We start from the raw sequence: 13,167 nt of genomic DNA, 5'->3' as shown, positions 1-13,167 counted from the left end.
CAACTGAGTGATGGTACCGCACTCACTAGTGATGGGCGAGGTCGATGGATCAACTGTTATCGATATAATAAATTGATTATTTTCATGTACATAAATAATTAATGTTTTACTTAATTAAAAACAAATTAACACGTTTCTATAACTTTAAAAAAGACTCCACAATTTGAAAGTAAATGAGGAACCATTTTTTATTTCATAGAAGAGAGCATCGGTAGCTTAGTTGGGAATAAAACGGACCGGTGAGACGGAATGTCCGCAGGTTCAAAGAAACCTCTGACTTTTTGAAGTAACGTGTGTTTATGAAATGCCACTCACTATAATATTGAAAAATAACTGTACGGCGACGATGCAAAACAGTATTTAGTACATTTAAAGTAAACTACATTAAAGAGCGAAAAAGTATAGTACTTTGAACAGTATGGCTGACAATCCTACAGCCATATTTTTTCTCTTTTGCTTGACGTACTACATAGTACAAACATGCCGACCAAATAATCCTCAATTATTACTGCAATTAAGCGTATGCCTTTTTAATCTATTTACATCTTTTATGAGTATCTCGTAAATGCATAAATCCGAGAACTTCCTCCTCAGATAATATTTTGTGTTATAAATAATAACTTATTCGTAAAATGAAATATCTTTTTACTGTTCACATTACTGATACATTTGCGTTTTGTAAAATAATGAGTCAATTGTTTTTTGATTTATTCAGAACTAGGTGACCGGAAGACGTGTCCCGTCTTAGCTATGATTTTGCAGCGCGCATTCTGTCAATCGCTGACAGTTATTTCAAACAATTGACAGTTATATAAAATTAATATTTTCCTTAAGTTTTCTTAAATTTTCTAATTTACCGCGCAATTTTTAATTTTTTTTCTTTCATAAGAACCTTGTCCTGACAATAACAAACACAACAACAACAAAAAATAGTGAAATCGGTCCAGCCATTCACGCGTGATGGCGTGACCAAGGGAAATAGGGATTCATTTTTATATATATAGATCATTTTTATATATATAGATGTGTCACCTTGAACTATGTGTTAGTGATTTTTGTTTTGTTTGTTGTTATTGGACGGCAAGACAAGTACTGCGTGGTAATTTCGTATCAACCTTTATGATTATTGAGTAGTCATCACACTCGTCATCAAACAATTATATTGTTTGCAGTTCTATAAAAACACTTCTAAATCATGACCCAAACGTTACAAAGCTAGTAAAAGGATTACTTCAACCGCTTATAATTTTTTCCATTATGTTATATCTCTAGAAAATACTGAGTTGTGTCTTTCTATTATTCGTACACGGCAAAGTGACTGCATCTGATGGTAAGTGGAGTGGGGTTCAATAGAATGTCGACTGACGATAGATGATTACCTCTCGGCAGCCGATACAGTTATGCTGGCCTGTTGAAACCGAATAACACAGACTGATCCCGGAACATGACAAGCTTACGTGTGCCACTATGGCGGGTTTTAACACCTTGTGTCCGGTGGTAGCTATGGGAGCGGATATAAAATGTAATACCACCAGCAACAATTTACTAAGTTTGTAATTTTGAGACATTGAATGCTAAGTTATAATAATAACTACATAGAATGTTTTTCAAAGAAAACAACATACTGCTGCTCACTGTCAGAAGTATAAAAAGTGGAGTTTAGAATATAATATTAAAGCAAACTTCTATATTGTAACGCTTTTTATCTGTGAGAGATAATATAGTGATGCATGTTTTGTATTTGAATTTTGCACTAGGCGTTTACTTTTTAAACAAAGTCGCATATCATTGTTGATTGGATTATCTTTTAAGGTTAAAGATTGTAATTTATGAATACAATAAGGATATAAAAATGGCAAAATATTTTCTTAATGTATTAAATAAAACAAATGCTTATAATTTTATAACTTAATGGTCAAGATTATCTATAGTATGTTTCACTTTTGGAAGTTAAGGTGCATTAAAACATCATTCATAAAATAATTGCTGAAAATATGAAGAGTATTTTAAGTTTCCAAAATTACGTTTATCTTAAAGCTTTACCTTAGCCATTAATTTACTATAATTCATTGCAATTTAATCAATCTAATTGCAACCTTATTCCCTCATATTCCGTTTATAAGACGTATCTATCACTTTTGCCAAAGAACCAATATTCTCCTTTCCCTAAATGGCTAACAAAACTGTCCTTTGATTAGAAGTGCGTAGATAAAAAAATTAGGATTTGCTCCTCAAACGAAATACAAGACCCTTGACCTTATTTTAACCATAAATTATATACTTTGTACAACGCACTTTATTAAATCTTTATATTCCCAACATCGATATCTATAAAACCTTTTGATATCGACACTATCACTAGCCCCTCGCGCCGTCACAGCGGTTACGCAAACGGCCACTTTCGCCACGGACTCACCGCTGCGCTGCAATTATAACCTCATTTGGCTCTAGTCAATGTTACGGAATGTCAAATGGCAGCAAGCTTGGAATATTTCACATTATTTTGAGTTTTATGGTTTCTGAGTTAAACAATAATAAAAACAAGAACAGTGTTTCGTACGCACGCATATTCATGTGTAAGATGTTTTTAAATTAGCACGAATAAAAAATACTGCTTGTATATGATTTTTTTATTACTTTGAATGACGAGCCGAGCTTGCCGTACTCTGGATGGTAAGCGATACGACCGCCCATAAACAGTAGAAACACCATCCAACACCATGAATTACAAAGTATTGTTTGGTATTCCACTGCGCTCGCCATCTTGAGAGTCGAGATGTTAAGTATTATTATGTTCCGTACACTAGTCAGTGTATTTGTAGTGTCATTGTAGTCACAATGCCCTTAAAACCGGAACATCAGTGACTACACACTGCTGCTTCGCGGCAGAAATATGCTTGGCGGTAGAAATGGATATTCTGTTGATATTTACCCAGGCGAACTCTCACATGTGAGAGACTTACCACCAGTAAAGAAGAGTGAAGTATTTTATAATACTAATTGCTCTGTACTCTATTGTTAAGACAGAAATAATTTTAACATAATTTTGGAATATATAATTTTCTCCCGAAGTTTTGAAGATTGCTGCTTTCATGGTTACGGGGGTACTGAGGAGTTGGTCGTCCGAAAAATACGATTGAATTAAATGGAGCCGAAAATATTAGCTGCCAGACTTCAATACTGTGAGCTCATTCTGCGTAGATCGGACCGATGGCGGGGCATGAAGGTTCTAGTGGAGGCCATGAACTGGCTACCGTGACGTCGGACGTCCACCCACGAGGTGAACAGTTTACCTAATAAATGTCACAGGACGTCGCTGGATGCAGTCCCGCATCTTGATTTTTTTGGAGGCGGTGCAAAATCTGGATAATACCGCCCCCGACCATATTTTTACCTTTGTCATCACCATCATCATCATTTCGCGCCCCGCGGGAAATAATTTATGTGTTTAATGTACTGGACTTCTCAGTAGTCAAAGTTGCGTTAATTATGAGCTGTGTATGCGTCTGCCAAGTGTGAATTTGCCGCCCTATGAATTCGCCGCCCGGGGCACGGGCCCTGACTTGACCTCCCCCCCCACCCCTAGATCCGGGGCTGGCTGGATGCGGGCCGCTTACAGTAGGTCGATCTGGAAATCTTTGGGGGAAGCCCATGTTCAGCAGTGGACATCCTGCGGCTGATGATGATAAAAATATGAAACAACTGATACTGTTTGCTACGTACATATCTGCACAGCATTCGTCACGAACCACACACATATTTCAAACTTTATACTTTACACTGTGAAACACTAGTCAGATATAATACGGTATATTGTATCAAAATTGACTCACTGACTGAAGACTGCATCGCAATATTTACAATCGAACAAAGTACAGCCTGACCTACTTTACTAAGTCAAAAATAACTTTAAAGCTCTTTTACACAGATAAATTTTTGATAGCAATAATCACACGCAATTATTGGTTAACGACGTCCCACAGTAAAAGGTCTTGGACGTTCTTTCCAATACAAAAATTTACGTAGAACAAGTAACGGCGGTAATGTAGTACAAAGATTTTCAAATAATTACTTTTAAAATCGATTTTAGGTCTTTCATGAAAATTGACAATAATCAAAATGATTCTTATTAAATTGTCTATCTAATAGTGTTGGTTGTAAAATAATAAAAATATTATGATGTATATTTAAGGAGGATATGTATACACGTAATCACAATTTTGGGAGCATTGTCATTATGAAATTCATTAGACAACATCAAAATTATAAAAAAAATTAAACTACCAAATTAACGATATATTAAATTAACACATATTGTAACAATAATTTCATGTTTAATATTTTTTTTATATTTATTACCAATTTCAAATAGTTTCTAAATATACGATTAACGCGCTGTATTGCTAGGGGCATTAGGGGCTTACGGTCGGCGCATTTTGAGCGAAGGGCAGTGCAGAGAATTTTTTATTCTCAAACTATTATCGACATTGTTTTCATTGAAATAATATTCAAAATCAATAAACACAACAATGTTATTTTATGTATTATTGTGTAAATGGCCATAAATGCACCGTCCCTTATAAGAGCCTGTCCGAACACTTGCAATGACGACGCAATTCTCGGCCGCGTTGAAGTATTCGAGCGGGTTGACAGATATTCAAAAATCGAACACAATATTGTCCTAACAAGTATTGCCAGCAATAATTGATTCGTCTAAATGAGGCTTTAGTACTGAATTACTTTCATTAACTGCTAATTATACTGGACCCGTTTTTTGAAGGTTCTTTATAAAGTTTAATAGTTGAGCCTTGTTTTATTTTTTAATATGTATTTACCCTTTTAAATAAATGCAGTTATGATTTTTTTGTTGCAGTCAGAGCGTGGGCATTCCATTGGCCGCAACATACATTTGACACCACAGTATACTTACCGCCCGGGGCCTCACGTTTACAGAGGCCTCGCGCGGTGCCTCGCAGGACCGTTTTTTACGTTCTTACCGACGGAACTGTTAAAACAGGAACGTTTTTTTACTCTGCCCGGGGCCTCGCGTCTGTTTCTTTTTGCTTTCGCTTGGGGCCTCGCGTCGTTTAGGGCCGCCACTGCTTACGGAAGTTATTTATCTAAGGACGGAGCATTGCTGTGATTACAAGTGTGTTTCTCAGTGCTAACGGCATGGCAGCCTTCGCAGTGCGTAGCCATAGCGCCGTTGTGATTGGCTAATATTGTTGTATCTTAATATTATTATGTCTTAACAATAAGTTCACGCCTTTGTTCTCGAAGTGTGGGTAGAGTGGATATATTTCGCCGAGCAATGGGAAAGGGTAAAATCAAAGGTAGTCCGAGCCATAAAACAAATGCGTTAGTTAAGATATCGCGGACAATTTAACAGAAAACAAAAACTAAGACAAATGTAAATAAACAAAAAAAAAATAATTTGGAAAAACAGTCCAGAAAGGGCGGAGTAATGGCGGAACAAACACACGAAAAAACCATACAGTCGAATTGAGAGACTCCTTCTTTTTTGAAGTCGGTTAATAAAGGGGAAGCCGGTAGGTATGGGTTTGTAAAGACGTTTCGGCATTGTCGCCGAGTTTATATATTTCTTGTGATAGGGAGACCTCTTATGTCACATATCAGTATACTTTCTGGTAGTAGGATACATTTTGTATCCGCCCGGATTGGGACCGAACACAAGGTGTTAAAATCCGCCATAGTGGCCCACGTAAGTGCGTCGCGTTATGGGATCAGCTTTCCGGCTCTAACATGCCGGCATAATTAAGTCGACTATAGAAGGGTAATCATCTCTCGTCAGTCGACATTCTATTCGCCCCAACTACACTTACCATGAGGTACAATGGGGTCACTTTGTGTACCCGTAAAAACAAAAAACCATCGAGCAAAAATGACAATAGGTACAATGGAGTCACTTTGAGTAGCAGTAAAAACAAAAAAAATATCGAGCAGAAATGACAATAGCAAAGAAAACTCAAATATTTTGAAGTGTTCTATCAGTTGTCATGTTGCTTATATGAAAATGCAAGGCGTTCCAGTTTGCTTGAGTGACCTAATTAGGAGGATAGCTTTGTTTGTGACTATTTTTGGTTAACCCTTTTACAGCTTAACCTCTATGTCAGGTATACTCAATTTTTTTAACAGTCGGACCAAACGGACGATTCCAAAATGGGCTACTGGTTGTTCCTTATTGAATAACTTTTAAGACATTCTACAAAAATCTGATATTCAGAAAAGGGAAGACGATTTAGTGGCCTTGTAGGTTTCTTACTTTACTTTCTACGGCATCGTATATTTATACATTAGTTTATTTTCAGCAAGACAAAGTGGCTTTACTTATATATGGTAATAATTATTAATGTGAATTAAAAAAAATGTCAACCGACGAGCGTAAAAAACATCCATAGAATTACTTATAGAGACGTTTGTAAGCGGTCGATCCATTTATGCCGGCCTGCCAAATATATAAAATTCACGGAGGCGGCCCAATAAAGCGGGGACACAAAACGAAATCAGGTCAATGCCGTTAACTTTGGGGTTTGCAGTTCACTACAAAGTAGGGGAACGTTTGAATTTTGATATAATTAAATGGCGTGGAATCAAAACTATTGACTAAAGGTGGCAATAAATTTTCCCAGGTTTAGGAGACTTTATTACTTCGTGATTATCGACTTTGAACTGTGAACTATGGAGACAGTCACACGGGTTGCGGATATCATCAGTCAGCGCGTATATCAAACTAGTTTGAGTTTTGTTTATTACAATCTCAATAATTAAAATGATACGATACTCAATATCGAAATAGTAAGAAATGCACCTAAAGCCAAATTTCCATGTATAACTAGCCCTGCGAGCGCAGGGCACCAAAAATAGTTACAGACTCATTTGAGTGTTCCCCTCCACGGAAATCTTTAGTAAAAGGCGAAAGATTTATACGTTTTGAAGGGAAACCAGAGTGACAGCAAAATGTTCATATAGCAGTTTTACGATTCCGCGGAGAATCTTGACATCGCGATATAGATTTACGCTTAAATTGTACAGCGCCATCTACCGGCACGCATCGTACTACTATGACTCTACAATTGCTATAGAGAACTCTACCTTAAAGAAGTTCCAATGAATTATTTGATTATTTTTTATTCCCTTTACTTAAATATCATCCAATATTTTTATTTGTAAGCGGCGATAGCCTAGTTGGGTGTGGAACGGACTGCCAAGACGAATGTCCGCAGGTCCAAATCCCAAGGGGACACACCTCTGACTTTTCTAAAAAAAAAAAACATTATGTGTGTATTCTTTGTGAATTTATCGTTCGCTTCAACGGTGAAGGAAAACATCGTGAAGAAACCTGCACATCTGAGAAGATCTCTATAGGAATTTCAAAGGTGTGTGAAGTCTACCAATCCGCACTAGGCCAGCGTGGTGGACTAAGGCCTGATCAGTAGTAGAGGAGGCCCGTGCTCAGCAGTGGGCAAGTACATATATAATACAGTGCTGATATTATTATATTATATTAGTTTTTTCTTAAGTTTTTCTATTAGAGAGATAATATCATCACTGGTAATTATTGTTTAATTTTTTTATTGGTTAGGTGGTTATTTTATTTAGTCCTAATTTCACCATGCTCTGTTAATTACCTTAACAGCAATTTAGATATCTTAGCGGTATGTCAAAATTTTTGAATGTCCTACCATGCCTTAACAAATGATTATTGCCTCTACCCCCTAGCGTTTGAAATTACAAAAATAATTAAAGAAGCCCAAAAACACACCCAGAAATCTTTTCTTGGTGAAGAGACACGTGGGGTTTGATGGAAACGAGAGGGCGGATGTGCACGCTAAGGAGGCCGCACAACACCTGAAGACCCGTGCGTACTACGACAAATATCCGGTTTCATTCGTCAAGCGCCAGATCCGAAAGGACTCGATTGACGAATGAAGCCGGAGATATGTGGACGGAGAGACGGCTTCGATGACGAAGCTGTTCTTTCCGGACGCGGTCGAGGCGCACAGGGTCGTAAGGCGAATCGCCCTGGACGCCACACTGACGCAGGTGTTCACGGGGCACGGCGGATTCTTCAAGTACTTGCGTTGGTTCAAGTGCAAGGAGAGCCCGACGTGCCAATGTAAACATGCACATCTACTATGATCCAATTAAAAGTTGAACACACCGCTCGAAATAATAATGCAAGCTAAAGTGACATTTACTTTTGGACGTTTTAAATAATGAGCGAATGGTTTATTGGTTTAGTAATTGAATATTAGATTGTTTTCATAGAATGCTTAATAATTTAACATTTGTGTTAATTTTGAAACTGCACTAACTAACGCTTGTTTATTAAGAAATTAGAGAAATTGGAACCAGGTTAATCAACCTATTATTTTTTTAATTAACAATGGAATAATTTGATACTTTCAGGTGATTATTTTTATCATCTGGAATTTGAATACAATGAGAAATTTCAAAGCAATAACATTACGTTAATTGACGTCAGACACACTAAGAAAATACTTATCAAGGCAATAACTAAAGTATATAAGCATGTTCAACATTTTGAATTGTCATTATCCCTTGAACATAGCTGTAGTTTACAAGGAGTAAGACAAAAAAACAAATCATGGGTTTTATTTATTTATTTATTTATCATCATTTTGACAATATCCTTACAGGTACCTTAAGCCTAACCTACATTATCCTAGTGCTGTTTATTATATGTTGTTGCGGCCTGGACAATGCCACATCACCTGCGGTGGTAGTCATTCAACCGCCCGCGGTGATCGTCAATATACCAGGACCCATCCTAAACCCTTGGCAAGGATAAGGAATTGAATTAACGTAATTTTTTTTATTGTTTAATTAAATTGATTTTACTTAATATTTATTGACGTCATTTTTTTGCGCTCAAATAAAATGTATAAATAAATATTAATAAAAGATTAATGAATACATATGAAAACACTTCATCTTGTTTAGCGTGGATTAAGGAACGGTGGAAATTATTATCATCGGATCCATTCTTAGAATTTACCAATCGAAGGACAAGTGCATCTACACCGCAATTCCCTTTTGTGTAGCACCACTGTGCAAGCCGGTATTATCTGTAATTTTTGTGGGTATATGTTATTATTGTTACTCATCCAGTCCTTACCGTCAATAACAGAAATCAACAAAATACAACAGAGTAACTTTTAGTAACAAGTAAGTTGCACGGCATGTTCTCAAACTTCTGCAGGCAACGACAACAATTTTATCGATTGTTACTACATGTTGACTGTTTTTAAAAGCTAGGCAACGTTTCTTAACGTATATTCTAACATGGAATATTATACTTAACAATGAATAACTTATTGCTATCAGATATCTATTGTGCTGAGTAACACCACTTATTGCCCCAAAATAAGTAACAAGTGAGGTGGATGCACTATAGACCTTATGCGACCAACGCGTATAGAGTAGTAATTGGGTTATTTAGGTCCTTATTAATAAACGATCCGTAAGAATTCTATATGACGTTGACTAATTTTACTATCTAGATTTTCAAGTATAAAAAGCCCTGCGAGCGCAGGGCATCAAAAATAGTTATAGACTCATTTGAGTGTTCCCCTCCACGGAAATCTTTAGTAAAAGGCGAAAGATTTATACGTTTTGAAGGGAAACCAGAGTGACAACAAAATGTTCATTCAGCAATTTTATGATTCCGTGGAGAATCTTGATATCGCGATATAGATTTACGCTTGAATTGTACAGCGCCATCTACCGGCATGCGTCGTACTACTTTGACTCTACAATTGCTAAAGTGAACTCTACTTTAACGAAGTACCAATTAATTATTTGATACATTTATTTGGTCGGTAAGTGTATTTTTTAGTCCCTTTACTTAAATAGCATCCAATCTCTTTTTATTTTTGATTAGTTTTTTCTTAAGTTTTTGGGTGGTTAAATAATTAAGGCCTAATTTCACCATGCTTTGTTAGATATTTTAACAGACTGTCAAGGTTTTTGAGTATCCCACCTTGCCCTTACATGTGATTATCTTCCTTAACTAATGCTTGTTTATTAAGAAATTGCAGAAATAGGGCCTTACCCAGGTTAATTAAATAATAGAAAAATTTGGTGCTTTCAGGTAAACATTTTTATCATCTGGAATTTTATACAATGAGTAATTTCAAAGCAATAACATTACGTTAATTGACGTCAGACACACTAAGAAAATACTTATCAAGGCAATAAATAAAGTATATAAGCATGTTCAACATTTTGAATTGTCATTATCCCTTGAACATAGCTGTAGTTTACAAGGAGTAAGACAAAAAAAACAAATCATGGGTTTTATTTATTTATTTATTTATCATCATTTTGACAATATCCTTACAGGTACCTTAAGCCTAACCTACATTATCCTAGTGCTGTTTATTATATGTTGTTGCGGCCTGGACAATGCCACATCACCTGCGGTGGTAGTCATTCAACCGCCCGCGGTGATTGTCAATATACCAGGACCCATCCTAAACTCTTGGCAAGGATAAGGAATTGAATTAACGTAATTTTTTTATTGTTTAATTAAATCGATTTTACTTAATATTTTTTTATGTAGTTTTGTTTTGCGCTTTAATAAAGTGTATAAAATTGGTATTGAATACCTATGAAAACAATTATCTTGTTTACCATCTATTTATACTACATCCAATTATTTAGTTAACTTTGAGACATGCGAATGAAACTATATAATCATTGCTAGGATTCGAAAACAAAATAATTACCTACTTTATGGGCGCCGTTTTACTTTTCCACAGTGAAGCGACTTGCTCTTCAGCTTCGATTTTCAGTAAGCGCACTGATCTAACAAAGATTATTCAAAAAAAGTACTTTGAAAAATATAATGTGATGATGTGAATTTCGAATATAGTAGAGTGGTCCAATGTATCTATCTAAATTTTCAAAGTACAACAAGCCCTGCGAGCGCAGGGCACCAATAATAACTATAGACTCATTTGAGTGTTCCCCTCCACGGAAATCTTTAGTAAAAGGCGAAAGATTTATACGTTTTGAAGGGAAACCAGAGTGATTGGGTGATGATCATCCAGGGGTCTATACGCCTCCGTAGAGAATCTTGATATCGCGTTGTAGATTTACGTTAGAATTTTACAGCGCCATCTAGCAGATAATGTCGCATTACTTTCGACTCTACATTAATTGTTAGTGAACTCTATATAAGATAATGTATCAATTAGGAACTTAATGCACACACACACACATTGCTGCACGCCTTTGTTCCAAAAGGATGGAATTTTCCAGAAAGGAACCCGACAAAACTTATAGGTTCAAACAACAAGCGTAAATGCAGCCTGGTAAGCATTCTAATAATAATTAGATTTTGTATAAATCACGAAAGGAAAGCCTTAAACAGTGCTGTCTTTTTGCGGGATAAAAAGACAGCATTGTTTAAGGTAGCTAATAACTGCTTAATGTTTAGATGGCAAGTCGTTAAATTATGATTTTTCGAGATGTTTTTATCTATTATTTTTATAATTCACAGTGGATACTTGAAACTGATACTATTAAGGCAAATATTTTGTTTTTCATTTTAATTTAGTGTAGGTACTTTAATCGTCTTTGAAGCAATGACATTACCTTAATTGCCTGCAAATATACAAAGTCATGAGACACCGAGCAAGATAATAAAGAATTTAAGCATTCATTAACACTTTATTCTATCAATTATCTTTAAACAAAGTTGTAGTGATCAAGAAAATTAAATAGAAATAAAAGTCATGAACTTAATACATAATATAATCGTCTTGGTGCTGTTGATTATAAGTTGTTACGCCCAGAACAATACCTCGTTCCCCTGGGAAGTCATTATTCGACCGGCCCCGGCATCCGTCGTGCTACTAGGACCATGGATTTATGGAAATCAAAACATGTATTAAAATATATTAATTGTGATGCATACGTTACTGTTGAACCAAAACTCGTTTTTGGATTTATAGCGGTTTTTTATATTATAATTTTTTCCGATGTTTCGAAGGGTTTACAGCCTTCCTAGTCACGGGACGGATGACAGTACTACAAAAGTAGCTACCCTACCAGCCTTTCACTAGCTACCTAAGTGACGACTACCCGAAGAAAGGCAGAAAGAAATTTGGGCTTACTTTTATGTTTCCATTATCTATCTTTTATTTTTAGTATAAAGTCACATTAGTGTTATAAGCTGGTACACGCACATCACCGTTTATAGAGAATGACTTCGATGAGAAAAATGGACATGGATCAAGTACCGAACCAAAAACAAAAAGAAAAAGAGCGAACAGAGCACTATGCGAAACGTAACAGCCAATTCAAGGTCAATTGGACCGAGTAATTTCAAAATGTATCAAGTACTTTTAAACATTTTTTGTGGTTTAGTATTTGTTATAGGTGCATTTTTCAATGCACCTTTCCTTTTTTTTCTTCTTCTTTCAAACAGGCCGGCATTATTGTGTTGACTGGCGAGGGTGAAGGGTCTTTTGCCAGTTTACACTCTCTGAACCCTATTTCACTTATCATCAAGTGCAGAAGGGTTAGTTTACCGCGCACGTATGTTAAAACAAAATGTGTCAATTGGTACATACATATTTTTTCTGCCAGATATAAATAGGTCGTGGCGTGTTTTTGTTGTAGCTTGTGTAGTAAAGTATCATATTTCGATTGGTAGCGCGTTAAATATTTATTACTTGTCATCAATCAATAATATTACATTTTGTGTTTTTTTTATTGCATAATGGAGTGATTCATGCTATATTTTTTTTCTCGGCAAAGTGGCCTCATTGCACCTGATGTTAAGCGAAGCGAAGCCCATGGAAAGTCAGCAAAATATACAAGCATCACTGGACGGTCGGCAGTCATGTCGGCCTGCATAATAGCTTTTTCACGCTCCGTCTCCGCTTAAAGAACTCCAAGTTATAGGAAGGGGGAGGGGCGGGGGGGGGGGGGCGAACACGTATGCTGGAAAACCATACTACTACTAGATGGTGCGGCACAGTTATGACTTTACGAAACTTTTAGCTCGCGTCGAGATGGAAGCCACCACGTTAAGTGCCGCTCGAGTGCTCGGAGTACTCTATAGTCTGAGGTACCGCCGCAAGCGAGCATGCGTGATTTTGGAAAGGTAAAACG

General features: G+C 36.4%; 3 non-coding genes across 3 annotated transcripts; all 3 read right to left on the bottom strand.

Moving 5' to 3' along the window:
* Positions 1 to 6,856: 6,856 nt before the first annotated feature.
* LOC115441255 lies at positions 6,857 to 6,971 on the bottom strand. Its single transcript, XR_003938450.1, has one exon. It is a non-coding gene; the product is annotated as a U5 spliceosomal RNA (small nuclear RNA).
* Positions 6,972 to 9,562: 2,591 nt separating this feature from the next.
* Positions 9,563 to 9,677, bottom strand: LOC115441257. Its single transcript, XR_003938451.1, has one exon. It is a non-coding gene; the product is annotated as a U5 spliceosomal RNA (small nuclear RNA).
* Positions 9,678 to 10,962: 1,285 nt separating this feature from the next.
* LOC115441253 lies at positions 10,963 to 11,077 on the bottom strand. The gene has a single exon (XR_003938448.1). It is a non-coding gene; the product is annotated as a U5 spliceosomal RNA (small nuclear RNA).
* Between the last annotated feature and the right edge of the window lie 2,090 nt (positions 11,078 to 13,167).

This window comes from Manduca sexta, chromosome 3, assembly GCF_014839805.1.
Source record: "Manduca sexta isolate Smith_Timp_Sample1 chromosome 3, JHU_Msex_v1.0, whole genome shotgun sequence".
Lineage (NCBI taxonomy): Eukaryota > Metazoa > Arthropoda > Insecta > Lepidoptera > Sphingidae > Manduca > Manduca sexta.
The sequence above is the reverse complement of the archived record's forward strand: the minus strand, read 5'-3'. Positions and strand labels throughout refer to the sequence as shown.